This window comes from Apus apus, chromosome 4, assembly GCF_020740795.1.
Source record: "Apus apus isolate bApuApu2 chromosome 4, bApuApu2.pri.cur, whole genome shotgun sequence".
NCBI classification, from domain to species: Eukaryota; Metazoa; Chordata; class Aves; order Apodiformes; family Apodidae; genus Apus; species Apus apus.
The window spans coordinates 91,884,783-91,898,946 of NC_067285.1; positions in this window are offsets into that span (position 1 = coordinate 91,884,783).

Here is a 14,164-nt window from a genome sequence, read left to right on the forward strand (position 1 = left end):
GAGACAGCAACATGGAGATCTGCATCAGCCCTCAGGTTCAGCAGGTCCTGGTTGGCCTCCAAATGAAACACAAAGCTGAGGAACCAACCTGCAGAGCTTGGTACTGGGGATAGGTGACCTTCTGCAAGGTTCAACAGCCTGGCCACACTGCTTCTGATGGGAGGAGACTCTTCCTGGGAGATTCCCAAGGGAGAAATGCATCAGGAGTTCATGACTTGACCACTTAGAAAAAGAAGGTGAAGTTTCATCTGTCTAACTATCAGCGAAGTCCATTTTTACCAAAAATTGAAATGCAGAGCCTTCTTCCTGTGTAGCATCCCCTCATATTTTCTCTGCGTTGGGCCAATCCACATCTTTTACATAAAAATATTTCCTTCTTCACTAGAGCTACCTCAGGCTGTTCAGGAGAGAAATAGTTGTTGCAATAAAGATATACCCCAACTCCAACCTGCATTCATCTCAGGACTCAGGGCAGGCCAGCCTCTCCAGCCCCACCTCCCCTCTCCTTTCTCGTGGCCTAGAGAAGCCTTTCTGGCTGCCTCCTCTGCCCCTACACCTGACCTGAAACGTTGCCCTCCTCCCTTGACATAATGCCAGATCTCACAGCTGGTGATGTCCTCCCTTCCCCTTACACAAGCATGAGGGAGGGGCTGTGGTCTGGCTGCAGACATGCTAGGCTGGAAGTGTCTCTGCAAAGTAAGCTTAGCTTGAGCCGACTGCTGTAGCCATATCTCATGTGAAATCTGAGCTTCTTATGTGACGGTCCTGTGCGGTCACCTCTGTAAAGGTAGCCCCGTGTTTCTGAGAAATGCCTGCTCAGGTGCTTGCGCAAAGAAGAGCTGGCTGCTCCTACCCATGCTGAGAGACAGCTTGGGGAGATGAATATGGTGGCTCCCCCAGCAAGACTTTCCCATGTGGGTTCACACCTTGATCAGGCGTGAAACCAGATCCTGAGAGAACACTGAATGGAGAAAAACCATGCACTTAAACCTTTCAGGCGTCACACAAATAAGAGCAGTCACATAAGTTAGTGGTATAGATTAACTGTGCCAGTGATCCCTGGAAATGCCTACATGTCTCGTTTTCAGTAGAAAATACTCAGAGCAATTTTGCCTGAAACTGTCCCAAGATTAAAGAGCAAAAATAAGGAGGGTGGGGAGGTGTATTATCGAATGGATGGGACTTAAAGAAGTTAGCATAATTATATGACACTGGAACATGAGAAGGCATTCTTCTACACAATATTACAATAATATTTCAACAAGGTTTATGATCTGTGCCATCACCCCCAAGGCTGTCATTGCAGCAGTTGGTACTGGCTGCCTGGCAAGGAGCACTGTGAGATATTCAGTTTCTCTAATAATTAAGAGCTCACTTTTGCCAGCTGATGAGCGTTCCCATCTCCTGTCCCTTTCAGCTGAAGACAGGAAAAGTCATATCTGCATGACAAGAAGTTTTGGCAGGATGAGAGCTCTGAGAGGGCCAAAATTTTCCTCATAGATTTACATGTCAAAAAAAATAAAAATCAAGAACTAAAAGACTTAAAAATCAACAGCTCTGTCTACCGATACATAAATCTCATTTTCTTGCCTCTCTCCTGATCTGGGGTTTTAAGAACATGCTGGATTGTGGAAGGCCATTTCAGCCCTGCATAATGAAAATGTGGTCTGAGGAAAGGATGAATCATGGCTCAGCTGTTAAATACAGGACATCCAACCTCTACAAATGAACTTTTTGGTATAAATCAGACAAAACAAAAAATGTTACCCATGGGTAGAAGGAGGTATCTTGATGAAATGTCTGGAGAAGAAAGCTTAATTCTATATCATGAATGTTCTTGTCAAGAACATTGTGGAGAATCTGAGAGAATCTGTGGATTCCTAGTATTGAAATTATGTCAAACTCAGAATACAGAGTTAGGAACAGGATGTGTCAGAGCCATCCTAAGCAGGCATCCACAGAGCATCCTGTGGCATTCAAATCAACACATACATTTTATAAACCCTGAAGAACATATTTGATCCATGGAGAGTTGGACCATTTAAAGGCTTGTTAATAGCCCAGATTTTTTTTATGCTGCAATTGAGAAAGCAGCTTTTTTGCAGTCATTCAAAGTGGAGACTACTGTGAGATAAGCAGGTTTTTGAACACTCTTGCTCCTTCTTCCATTTATTGACTGAGGAATAACATTGACAGGGTCATGGCGAACATCAGTCAAAACCCTGAAGACCTAGATTTCACAAATTATACCTGAATCATTGACCAGATGTGGTGGCGTGTGACTGCAAAGACTGACAACAGGAAGAAACTGAGAGAAGCAGACCTTACAAAGCAGGAAGCTGATAAAGGCAGTGTAGATAAAAAACGATCCTGAATAATGTAGCAAAACACACAGACTGAAAAAACAGACTAATTTAGGCTGGAAAATTTATGAGTTTGTCCTGTGACATAAAAGGACATACTAGTACTGGGGCTGGAGGAGAACTGGTAGCTTTTACTGTTGCAAAGTGGTGTGGAAATTAAGATTAATGGAGAAATAAACTTCAATTCTAAACATAAACGTGAAGGGAGTTTTATTGAACAGGTCAGAGACAGTGAGGACCACAAGGAAACTGATGAGAATATTTCTAAACATTGCTGTCACTCCATGTTTTAGACATTAATGGGTGGCTGGATGGATAACGAATGAGAGCACAATGTAGTACAAGAGAGATGCATCAAAGCTACTGTTAAAGAAAGTGGAGATGGATTAACCACTAGCTGAGGAAATCAGATATCAGAGCTAGCAAACAAACCCTGGAGTGAAGTCTATAGGGAACAGAAAAAAAGGAAGACCATAAAGGTTTCTGCTAAAGAAGATGCAGCTGGCTTGCAAAGACATCAAACAGCAGTCTGAGACAAAGATGAGCTAAGGTTCATCTTTGAGGCTCTCAGTGTCTCCTAAATGAGTACTATTTAACAAAAGACTTGCTCTAGTATGTCTTTACATCGGTAAGTCTCTGTGAATTCCACTGAAAAATGGAGCTCTCTTAAATGAAGGTTTACAGGCATTCTTGCAAGGGTGACACTTCACTGTGGATTAAGGAGACACGGCCTACTTAACTGCTACCTGCTTGTAGTATATGGGAACTGCAACATATGCCATTTTAAAAAAAGAACTTCTTTGAGTTTTTTGCTCTGTGCTACTACTCTGCTGATGGCTGCTGACAGCCAAAGCAATCTTAGGGAAAAAGACAAGTTTCAGCCTTTACTTACTCTGCCACAGCAGTGACCTTGCTCTGCTCTCCTCCATTCTGTCCTCTCACTGACTGCAAATCACTCCCATTTTCCACTTCGTTCCACACCACCCTGAACATTTCTTTTTGTCAGCCATTCATTTTCCATTCAGTTTAGCCACCAGCTTCTCCCACTGCCTTTACAATTTTATTGTTACAAAGAAGCAGGGACCACAAGATTGGCTTGAAATTATATGGAAGAGAGGAACAGACACAAGGAGCTGTATCTTCACACGTTTTATGAAAAGGATGTGGAAATAGAAGTCACTGTCCTTTATGGAGGGAGCAAGCTTCAGAGGAGGAGAAGCCACAGAAATGTTTTGTGTTACACATTGGTGCAAGGCTAGCTAGTAATGTTGGTGTGAACTAACCAAATCACCAAAATAAATTATATAAAGCATATACACAGAGCTTTCATGTCAAGAACCTTGCTGAGTGATTGCACTGTGCCTAGTGCTTATCAATACAGGAAAAAATTAACCATCTAACCAAAACATAATATTTTATAATTCAGGCTATTAGAACTTAGACAGAGGTGGAATTATTGACATTTACAAACTCATTTTCCAAGACAGGCATCAGCAAAAAAAGGGGGAATATCTAACCCAAAGGTAGGATTGTAATGCACAAAATGAATAACGCACACAGCAAATTATTAATTAATTAATGGTGTCATAAACTTTTACTGCCTACTCTTTCAGAAAGTGTAAACTCATTTGAGTAAAAGTAATGGTCAACTCAAGCTAAAATGGAGAGAAAATTATTCTGATATTGCAAGCAGACAAGTAAAAAACTCTTACAGAACATTTTTTTTATATTTCCCACCTCACCTGACACTGGAACTATAAAAAAAAACCCCAACAAAAAATACAGTATTTCCAGTGTAATGATTAATCAAAATACTTCACAAAGTTCTCAACATACATGGATAAGAACATAAATTCATAGGCTCATAGAAGGGTTTGGGTTGGAAGGGACCTTAAAGATCATCTAGGTCCAACCTCCCTGCATGGGCAGGGACACCTCCCACTAGAGCAGGTTGCTCAGAGCCCCATCCAGCCTGGCCTTGAACACTTCCAGGAAGAGGACATCCACAACTTCTATGGGCAACCTGTTCCAGTGTCTGACCACCCTCACACTAGAGAATTTCTTCCTAATGTCTAACCCAAATCTCCCTTCTTTCAGTTTAAAGCCATTCCCCCTTGTGCTCTTAGGGTTTTCTTCCTTCCCTGCTTTTCTCCAGCCCCGTCAGATACTGGAAGGTTGCTATAAGGTCTGCCCGGAGCCTTCTCTTCTCCAGGCTGAAATTCCTCAGTGTTGTCTCCAAATACAGCTCCTAGTTATCCTAATATTCACTCATCTTTAATTGCCAGTGATTTCACTCATGACTTATTGACAGTTCCTGCCTCAAGAAGCTTTGCCAGTAAAATCAGTTGCAAAAGAGTAGCAGTGACATAAATATTTGTTCATGCAAACTTTTTTTGTCTTTAAACACACCATCATTAAAACGTGGTTCTGTAAGAAGCAGAGTTATATTACCTCAGGCTATATCCTTCTATTCGAAGATCAAGGTCCTGATGATGCCCAATCCAGTCTCAAAGAGAAATAGCCTTCAGCTCAAATTTTGGAGTCACCATTTTTGGCAGAAAAAGCTTCAGCACATAAACTCACACAGTAGGGCGGGCATAACATTGAAAACCCTGGAGTGAAGTAAACCCAACCCTTCCTTGACCCTGCTATAAGTATGCTTGACACATGAAGCTGTTCTCCCAGTTGCCTTGGCTGCTTCCTAACATATTTTTTGAGGAACAGTGTCTGGTGGAAAATAGTTTCCTCATCCTACAAATCTACAAAATTTCAAATTCTTTCCTATCCTGAGTTGGAAGGAGCCCAAGACCTTTTGAAGGACTTTGCAAAAAATCAAGTGATGCCCCACAAGCCAAGATCCTGGTCTGAGGTGTTCAGCACTGATTGCCCTTCTCCCTGGGCTAGCAGGCCAGCCACTTGTTCCACCTGCCCTAAGGTGAGTGGAGCCACTAATTTAAAGAAAAAGCAATTATTTCTGTAAAATGAACAATTTTCTGTAACAAGTATAGGAGCTTTCACAAAAACCACTGAAAAACACATTCCTTATCACTGCCCAACAGAGAAAACACTTGGGAGGGAAAACAGTGAGTGTTGTTCCTTTGGCCTGGATGTTCCTTTGGCAGTGGATGTTTCCAGCCTTGGGCTCTTTCCTCATCCCAGAGGAGGGCTCTAATCACCCTGCTGCTGGTGGGAAAGGGACTCATGGGATGTTATGTCCACATAGTCTGTTCTGTCCTTGTAAGCACTCCTCTTTTTCTTAAATGAAAAATGAAGAAAAAGAAAGGGAAAAGGGGGAAAAAAGAAAAGGGGAGAAAATTTATTCAATACATACACTTCTTAGTGAAAAATTGCTGAGCCTGATGAGACCAGGCAATATTTGATGAAAAGCATTTGGTTGCAAAATTCACGACCAACTGAAGTTAAAAACTGCTATTCAGAGGGAGCTCCAACCACCACGGCTCTCGCGGGGTTCCTCTGTGTTTGCTTTTCCATATCCCCTGGTAAATTTGCACGCGGGTTCAAGGTCTTCTGCTGCTGTGTGCGTGCCCTTTGCCAGCCCTGTTTTTATGACACACTCAGGAAGCTACACGGTGACCTTTACAGTCCAATTTCAGTACCAGCCGCAGCCTGGGACAAGCCACAGCCTCCCTCTCTCCTCTGGGGCTGCATCTCTCCCCGCAGCCCTCTCCCTGGCCGCGGGAGAGCACCGGGACACGCAGAGCACCGCACAGCACCGCAGCGCGGCTGGGCTGCCCGACCCTCCGGAACCCTTCCTGTCCCTTGCCCGCGGCGCGCAGCTCCGGGGCGGATCTGCTCGCTTGGCTTTGCCCCCAGTACGCCCTTCCTGCCAATTTTTCTGCATTTGCATTCTGCTCGTGCTGCCAGCAGAAAAGGCGCTGCTCCCATGAGCACCAGCCACACCTGCCGGTGGGTGACAGCGCAGGGACTGGCAGCACGGGCCCCCCGAAAGTTCAGCCTGCCCTGCCGCGCCTTCCTCGGCTGGCTTGGGCTGTCCTGCCTGGTGCTCTGTCCTCTTCTGCTTCAGCCACCCCTGCTCCCTTTGCCCTTTCCGTGGGGCACTTTGCACAAGCCAGCACTTCTAGAAATAATTAAGGAAAAAAACCCCAACCAACTCTGGAAGAGTACTTTTAAAGGCTGAATTGGTCACTGCTCTGAAAAAAAAAAGGGGGACAGGAGAGGGGAAAAAAAAGAAAGAAAAAAAAAAGACATTCTACTTAATTTGCAGATTCTTGGTAACAAAAAAAAATTGTAGAGCCTACAACTTAAATGTTAGAGAAAGAACATCAGCAATTAAGAACTACATGAAAGCTCTGCAGGGGGGAAAAAAAGAGAAAATCAGAGTGTGGTAAAATCAGAAAACTAGAGAGAGGTCAAATCCACAGTGCAATCAGGTAGTTGATAATGGCTAAATTAAGAAGATAGCTGAAGAAACACAATATTTTAGGCTTGATTTTCATTAGTAGGTACAAACAAGTATGCATGAAAAGTAATCCAAACTCATGCACCAGCTGCTGTGAGGGAGAGCAGTAAGCTCAGCCACTGGTACAAGTTGTACACAGCCCCAAGACATGGGTCTATCCACAAACTGCTTCTGGCTGCACTTTATCACATGCCAAAGGCAATGCAGTTGCAGGTGCTCTTGCTTTTATTTGTCTATTTTGTTTTTGTTTCCCCCCCCCCCCTTTGTTCTTTCTTTGATTTAACTTTTTTAGTCTGTAACTTAAAAAAAGGATGACATAATTTAGTACAATGTAATTAGACTAAAGGAGGAAAACTAAATTTACTAGGAGGAAATCCTGCTTTTGCTCTAATGCTTCCTGCCTGTTCTGGATATTAGGTTCAAAAAGGTCAGAGAGAGTACCTGTTCTACCATCAGCATATTTTCCCTTAAAATCACATACAGAGTTCAGCCACTTCCAGGTCTTCTGCAGCACCTGTACCAATTTCAGTTGTTCTGTCCTGCTTCATTAGCCCACCTTTTACCTCTCCAAGCTCTCTTCCCCAGTCCTGCTCACATTTCACAGCACACAGATGATACAGGTAAGGTATTCAGCTCATCTTCATCTCTTTCACCTACTGCATAGGGTCACCTTGCTGAAGTGCAAGGATACACTGGGGAGAGGAAGTGAGGGAGCAGTTTTTCAGCATCTTTCATAGAAATGTGTTGCCCTGGGTTGCAGCTTGCAGCCAAGCCACAAGGTTATGTTAGGCCACAGTTCCTTTTCCAATCCCATTAACAGCTCAAGAAATGTTGTTCGAGTCATCCTCTTGCTGGGCTCAGCATGGTCCCTTGCACAGATGCAGCACAGGATCTCACCACACTTCCTTGCTCTCAGCAGAGCAGGCTCTAGCAGTTTGCCTTTTCCAGAGGTGCTTCCTGCTCCACCCCACCATGCGCTTTGCTCTGCACAGGCAGTTATGGACAGGGCAAATCCTGACACCCATTCAGCCTGTGCTCCCAGGTGATGTCCCTCCAGGACACACAGGCAGCAACACAGGAGGATAATCTAGGAGATGGGATTGTTTAAAGCAATTTAAGTGATGGCTCAGTGGTGCCAACCAGCTCTCACGCTTTTTCCAAGGCCATCCTTTGGCATCAGCAGTGTTGCTCTCTTCCAGCTCTGCCACTCTGCTCTCTCCAAAGGTGAAGCTAGTGAATTTTGAAGCTGGGCCCCTCTGCCCCTCACCCTGGCCCTGTCCTTCCCACACATCCTGGGCAGAGTGCAGTGGCCCTCGCACCAGGCAAGGGGTGTTTGCTGTCCAAGGGTGCCCTGCCTCTCTATTCTTGCTAGTGCTGCACGTATTTCTCTTGTTGCATGAGAAAAAGTATTAACCTCAGGGTCCTTGGGTTTTAGTTTGTAGAAATACATTAATTTGGACAAAGGAATTTAATGATCTTTTGCTAAAAGTAAGTGACAACTGCAGTGCAGGACTAGCAGCAATATAAATCTGAGGTAATTCAATTTTAGGGATCACTCTTGGAAGAACAGCTAAATATTCCAGCTTTCTAAAGGTTAAGATACATGTTTAATCATGCTCCATTTAGACTATATAGTTTAGATGTTGAATATATAGCCAAAAGGAAAAAGTATTTTTTAAAGACTTTGGTTGCATGCAAATTGCTGCTTACTTGCTTGACCCAGCACTGCCCCCCACCCCCCCAGCCCAGTAATAACTTCAATGGTTTCTGCTGCTGCAGTTCATCTTCTCTCTCCTGGCTCAGTGCTACTGTGCTCTGCACTTCGACTGGTTTATACCCAGGAAAGGCAGGGCTATTTAGGGGTTAGAGTGGCTGAGCAGGGCTAAGGGCTCTCCAACGTCTGTCTCCTTTGTGCTTCTGCTTTTGCAGAGCGGGATGAGCCCAAACAGGAACATTTAAACTCATTATATTTCCACTACTGTGCTTATAAAGACAGAGAAAGTGGGATGTCCTCTCTAAAGCACTTGAGAATCTCCAGATGAAAAGCCCTACAGAAGAGCAGAGATATGGAAGAATGCTGCTTTGTAACTATCTCTTTTCAACAGAGAGCTGTAGAATTGCTGGGATTTTAATTTGGGATGATGAAGGGAAATTATGAAGTATTTTTCTAGATAAGATTTTTTATGTTGCCAAATTACAACACCCAGTATTAAATTATATTTTATAATATTGAAAGATTATGAGAACCAGGGTGCAATATGACACAAATATCTGACATACTTCAACTTAAACAAATCCATCTGTATTTTCAGATCTTTTCTCTGGATTTATCTATGAATTCATCAGTGACCCAGCAGCAGTGCTGTTGGTCAGAAACATGAGAGTGGTTCTGCCCCTCAAACCTGGCTCAGAAGAAAATTATGGGGTCAGGTATTGTCCTCACCTCTGTGAGTCTGACATCCAACACATTCTTACTTCTCAGAACAAGGTATGACAGCAGGTGCAAGTTAGGAAAAAAAGCAAGAAAAAAAGAGGGTTTCCAGGCCTCTTGTGTGTTTTCTGTGGGAAAGGCACATTTAGGTTGCTCTGCCAGTAATCAGGCTGACAGCCATTTACATTGTGTAAATGTAATTTACACAATGGATACCCAAGATGAATTCATCCTTCTTCTCACTGAAAGCTGGTTTTTAACCTTCAGCCCTGCATTTACTCCTTTCTGAAATGATACTCCAGTGGAAAGCAGTGGCAGTTTTGGCTGAGACAGCACCATTTAGCACCTTTAGAATTAACAACACCTTTGTCTTTTTTAACTAAGGTCCTTCTGGCTGACGTGCTTGCTACTCAGCCGGGGACTGGAATAGACCAATGAGCAGGTGTCTTGGGTGGGTAGGTCAGCAACAGCATTCAGGGTAACCAGTGTGGAATACGTGGAATAAGTGCAAGTCTGTCCAACCCTCATTCCGTTCCAATTTGCAGCTTCCTAGCTGGACAGTTGAATGCAATCTGAGCTGGAAAGGCCATCAGATGTGTTAGCTCTGATGAAAAGTGTTACCTCTTGTTGTAAATTTTTGCCTCTCTACGTAAGGCAGGGGTGCAGCATTTGGCAGTGGATAAGTGCCCTTAGAAAGGTCTGCAAAGACTTTTCCTGAGTGTGAGATTTGTCTCATGTCTCTGGAGAGTGGGATGAACCTCTGACTTCCTGATTTGAAACAAAAATGACAGTTATCCCTGTCTCCATCAGGCTGGAGTGTGCAAAGATTACAGAACAGGGAATGCTAATCCAGACTTGAAGCAGAAGCATTACATTTTCCTCTCTCAATCCAAATTATGCCTTTCCATAACTGTATTGACTGCCATGACCTTCTCTGTAGCCAAGGCCTGAATAATTCTTTAACAACAATTAACGGAGTCACGTTGCAGAACTATCAGAATCAGGAATCATTACTCTAAATCAAACCTCTGTTGAAGTTTCCCTGTAGGTTTCTTCCTCACTCTCTTGTTCCAAGTGAAAGGTGAAGAGTCTTTTTTTAAACTTGGCTTTGTTACTAACAATAGAACTAGCACAGATGAACTTGAAAGTATATGTTGTTGAGTCTTATGTGATCAGAGGATCCAGTGTTGACAGGGACTCTCTTACTTGATGTGATGACATTCTCAGCCAGAGAGAGCAAATATTACTGTTTGCAAATAGCATAATTCTGCTTTTGGTTTGTAAAATTGGTGGATGACCTCTAAGAAACAAACTGAGCTAATTTTAGATCGGTATTTGCAATACTGCAGTTTAGATCTGCCAGCACACCAAGGTAAATTTTAATGTAAAAGAGTCCACTGAATTTCACAATAAATCCTAGTATAGAAGCTGGAAGCCTTACATCAAATTCTAAGGTGAAAACCATATTTAGCTTTAATGCTATGTGCTATTTAAAGACTTATTAAAACGTTTTCCAGAGCTGCACTGGCCTGAGATACTGCCTAGGAGCAAGCTGCAGCTGTTTGCTTGTAGCACGTACAGGACCTGTCTTTCTCCTTGTGGGGCACGTTTTTTCCTTTCCTAGTGGTTGTGTTTTGCTGAATGTAAATCAAGTAAACTACGTTTCTGTGATAAAGCTTTGGTCCCAGCTGCAGCCCACATTCACTGTGAATAGTAAGCTGCTTGTTCCCGGACCTGTTTCTTCCCGCAGAGGACTAACCCCATGGCAGCACCAGCCCTGCCCAGCAGCGCTGCGGGAGGCGGGCACAGACCTCGGGTGTGAGTGGCTGCAGGGCCCGCCTGGAGCCTCCATCGCGTCCGTGTTGTGGTTCATGCTTGATCTGAACCTGCCAGCCCGGCCACAGCAAGCTCCAGGAGGCAGGTGAAGAGGAGCGCTGCTGCCATGTTACCCCAAGGACTGCACAGATGCTAATGAGGCTTTCCAGTACTGTTGCAGAAATGGTCTTTTGCTTCTCTGTCTCCATTGCTGTAAAAGGAGACTATTTTTCTCCTTTCCAGCAAAACTGTGGCTAGAAACACTGAAGAATTTTGAGTCACACAGCAACATCAACGGGTATCAGATAAGAGCATAAGCAGGGATCTTTCTGATTGTCTTTTGCATTCTCTGTCAATTGATTGTTTTTAAACATTTTCAAAGTTGTTTCATTAACTAGGACTTCCAGGATCCTAATAAATACAGCATGTACAAAGTTTTCATTAAAACCTTTTCAAACCAAAGATGATTTTCTAAGAAATGGAAACTTTTTACTTCTCCAAATCATCCAAAGATAAGTTCTTGGACAAATCTCATGGCTTCCACTTCCTTATGGAGTTGTTGGCAGAGAAGCTCCTTTCAATGCAAATCACCTGAAACAACATTACCATCTAGTGGAGAATCTGATTCACCACTGACATAGAATCATAGAATCACAGGGGTTGGAAGGGACCTCTGAAGATCATCAAGTCCAACCTCACTACTGCAGCAGGAACACCTAAGACAGATGACACAGTAACGTGTCCAGACAGGTCTTGAAAGTCTCCAGAGAAGGAGATTCCACTACATGAATTCCTTAATGCAGACATACACACTTTATGACTCTGTTGCACAAAGGCAGCATTAGAAACTAAATTAAATATTAATTTTGAAAACCAGTGACTGAAAGCTGACTGCTTTAACTGAAAAGAGCATTTGAGTTGTACTGTAGATCACTAATATTAAAACTGCTAAATGCAGGGAATCAATCCAGAATTTCTAGTTAAGTTTAAATTCCCTAAGATTTTCAGAAGGAAATATTGCAGCAAAGCGGCTAAATCTACATCTCAAGAAGAGATAACAGAAATGCAGTTACAGTCTATATACCAATTGCCTAAAAAATAGACCCTGAATTTAATCAATACAAATCAAAACTAAACTCATCTTTCAGTCTGGTGCAAATGGAAATCTTGCGGCAGACTCAGCCCTGTGGCTTCTTCTGGAAACTTCCTTAGGCCTCAACAGCTGTCTTGCACATGTTCATCCCCTTGCAGGCAGGATGTTTGATGTCCCTGGTGCCAGACCCTGTGCAGCACTCCCACCTCTGCAGCTCGGCTGCCAGCGGCCGGGCAGGACTGCTGGCCACAGGGCTTTCGCTTCCTGCGCCTCCGTCCTGCCCTTTCCACAGTTTCTCTCTGATGCTTGGTTTGTTTATTGGGTTTCTCTGCATGTGCCACCAGTTGATTCCCCTGCACAGCTTCTGGCACAACAGCTGGTGTTTCAGTGGGGCCTCCACAGTGAAACACAGCACTAGGACCGTGCAGGACACATGGCAACCCTCTTAGAGTGGGCTGGTCTCATCTCTGTCACTATGTCGTGCTTTTTTTCCCAATTGTCACTTTTACTTCAGCATTGTAGCTGAAATTGCAGCTCTGTACTTGGCTAGCTCATCAGTCCCCTGTGGCCTAAAAACCTCTGATTCAGGGAAAAGCTAACTAAGGAAAACACACTTTCCTCTGGAGACACTAACTATATACAGCACACAAATGCCAAAGTAGAAAGTTTGATAGAAAAAACAAGGTCAAGGACTGCTTTTAATTCACCCATGATTAGGGCTGCATTTCCACCTGTTGCCTAGAGCAACATGCACATGTGTGGAAAGCCATACCAAGAGCTTGGTTCAGCTCCCCTGCTCTCCTGGTTTTTCTGTACAACACCTGGTATCATGTAGAAAAACTACATCTTGTGGAAGTTGATGTCTGGAAGAGACAGAAACATTCTGCACAGCCCAGCACCCAGCAGCTCGAACAGTAATGAACAAGAACAGTGCAGCACCTCCTTCCCTTGGGGTCACAGGCACTGCTTTGCTTTGGAGATTATAGGCTTAGGTCTTAAACTCCCAGGGTAATAAACACATAAAAAAAATAACTCAGCAACAACAAAGGAACCCCTCCCCCAGAGGCAGTTTGTTATCTGAGGTAGGATTAGTAAGGGTATGTCGTCTTCCTGTTGGAATCAATGATGAAATTCCCCCCCAGGCATAAATTTGGGTCCTCTAATATTAGGCACAAAAAGCAAAAGAAGACAACAACCAAAAAAAAGTAGTTTAAATCTCTGCCAAAAGTTTTGTGTGGTGGTGTTTTTTTTGTTTTGTTTTGTTTTTAAATTAAATTTCTCACTTTCCTGATAGGATGCAGCCAGGTAATGTTGGTGTTTCTTTCTTTACACAGCCAGAATGTGCTAGATCTGAGAGAGAAAAAGTCCTTAAAACTTGTGGTTAAGAAGATAGTTACCATTTCCTCAGTACAAGCCTAAATTATAATCAGTTTGATTATATTTTAATCAGATTTTTGTGATGGGTCTGGGTATGACAGCTGTTTAATTTTTAAACCTCCTCCAGTAACAGTAATGGCTACATAGCCAGCCTAATTGCTCGAAGCTTTATAATAGTTTTGCAAAAGATGGGTGCAGAGAGAAGGAAAAAATGCTCTCTTTCATTACTTACAATCACAAAATAATTAGGACAAATGGCCACATGAATCAAGGCAAGGGAATGAGCTTGGCCTTTTTTGTAGAATATGCAGCACATTTTTTCATGATTCCATCTGACCTCCAGGGCAACTCGTAATCTCTTTTTTGCCTCCAAATTAGACCAGTTTGGTAGCCAGTAAGAACCTTATTATATATGCTGAATGTCCAGAGGCCTGATAAATTAATGCGATTGGCAGTTCTTGAATTGCTTACATTTTAAAGTTGCTCCTAGTTTTAAAAAGTTCAGTCAACAATCCTGTCTCAGCCCAGTGCCTTACCCACCCCTCTAGCAGTGGAGCTGGATACAGGGGAAGATGGGTGATAATGGTGTACATACTTCCCAACTGGAAACTTCAGTGAATTTTGCAAACTTCCATGGAGGGGAG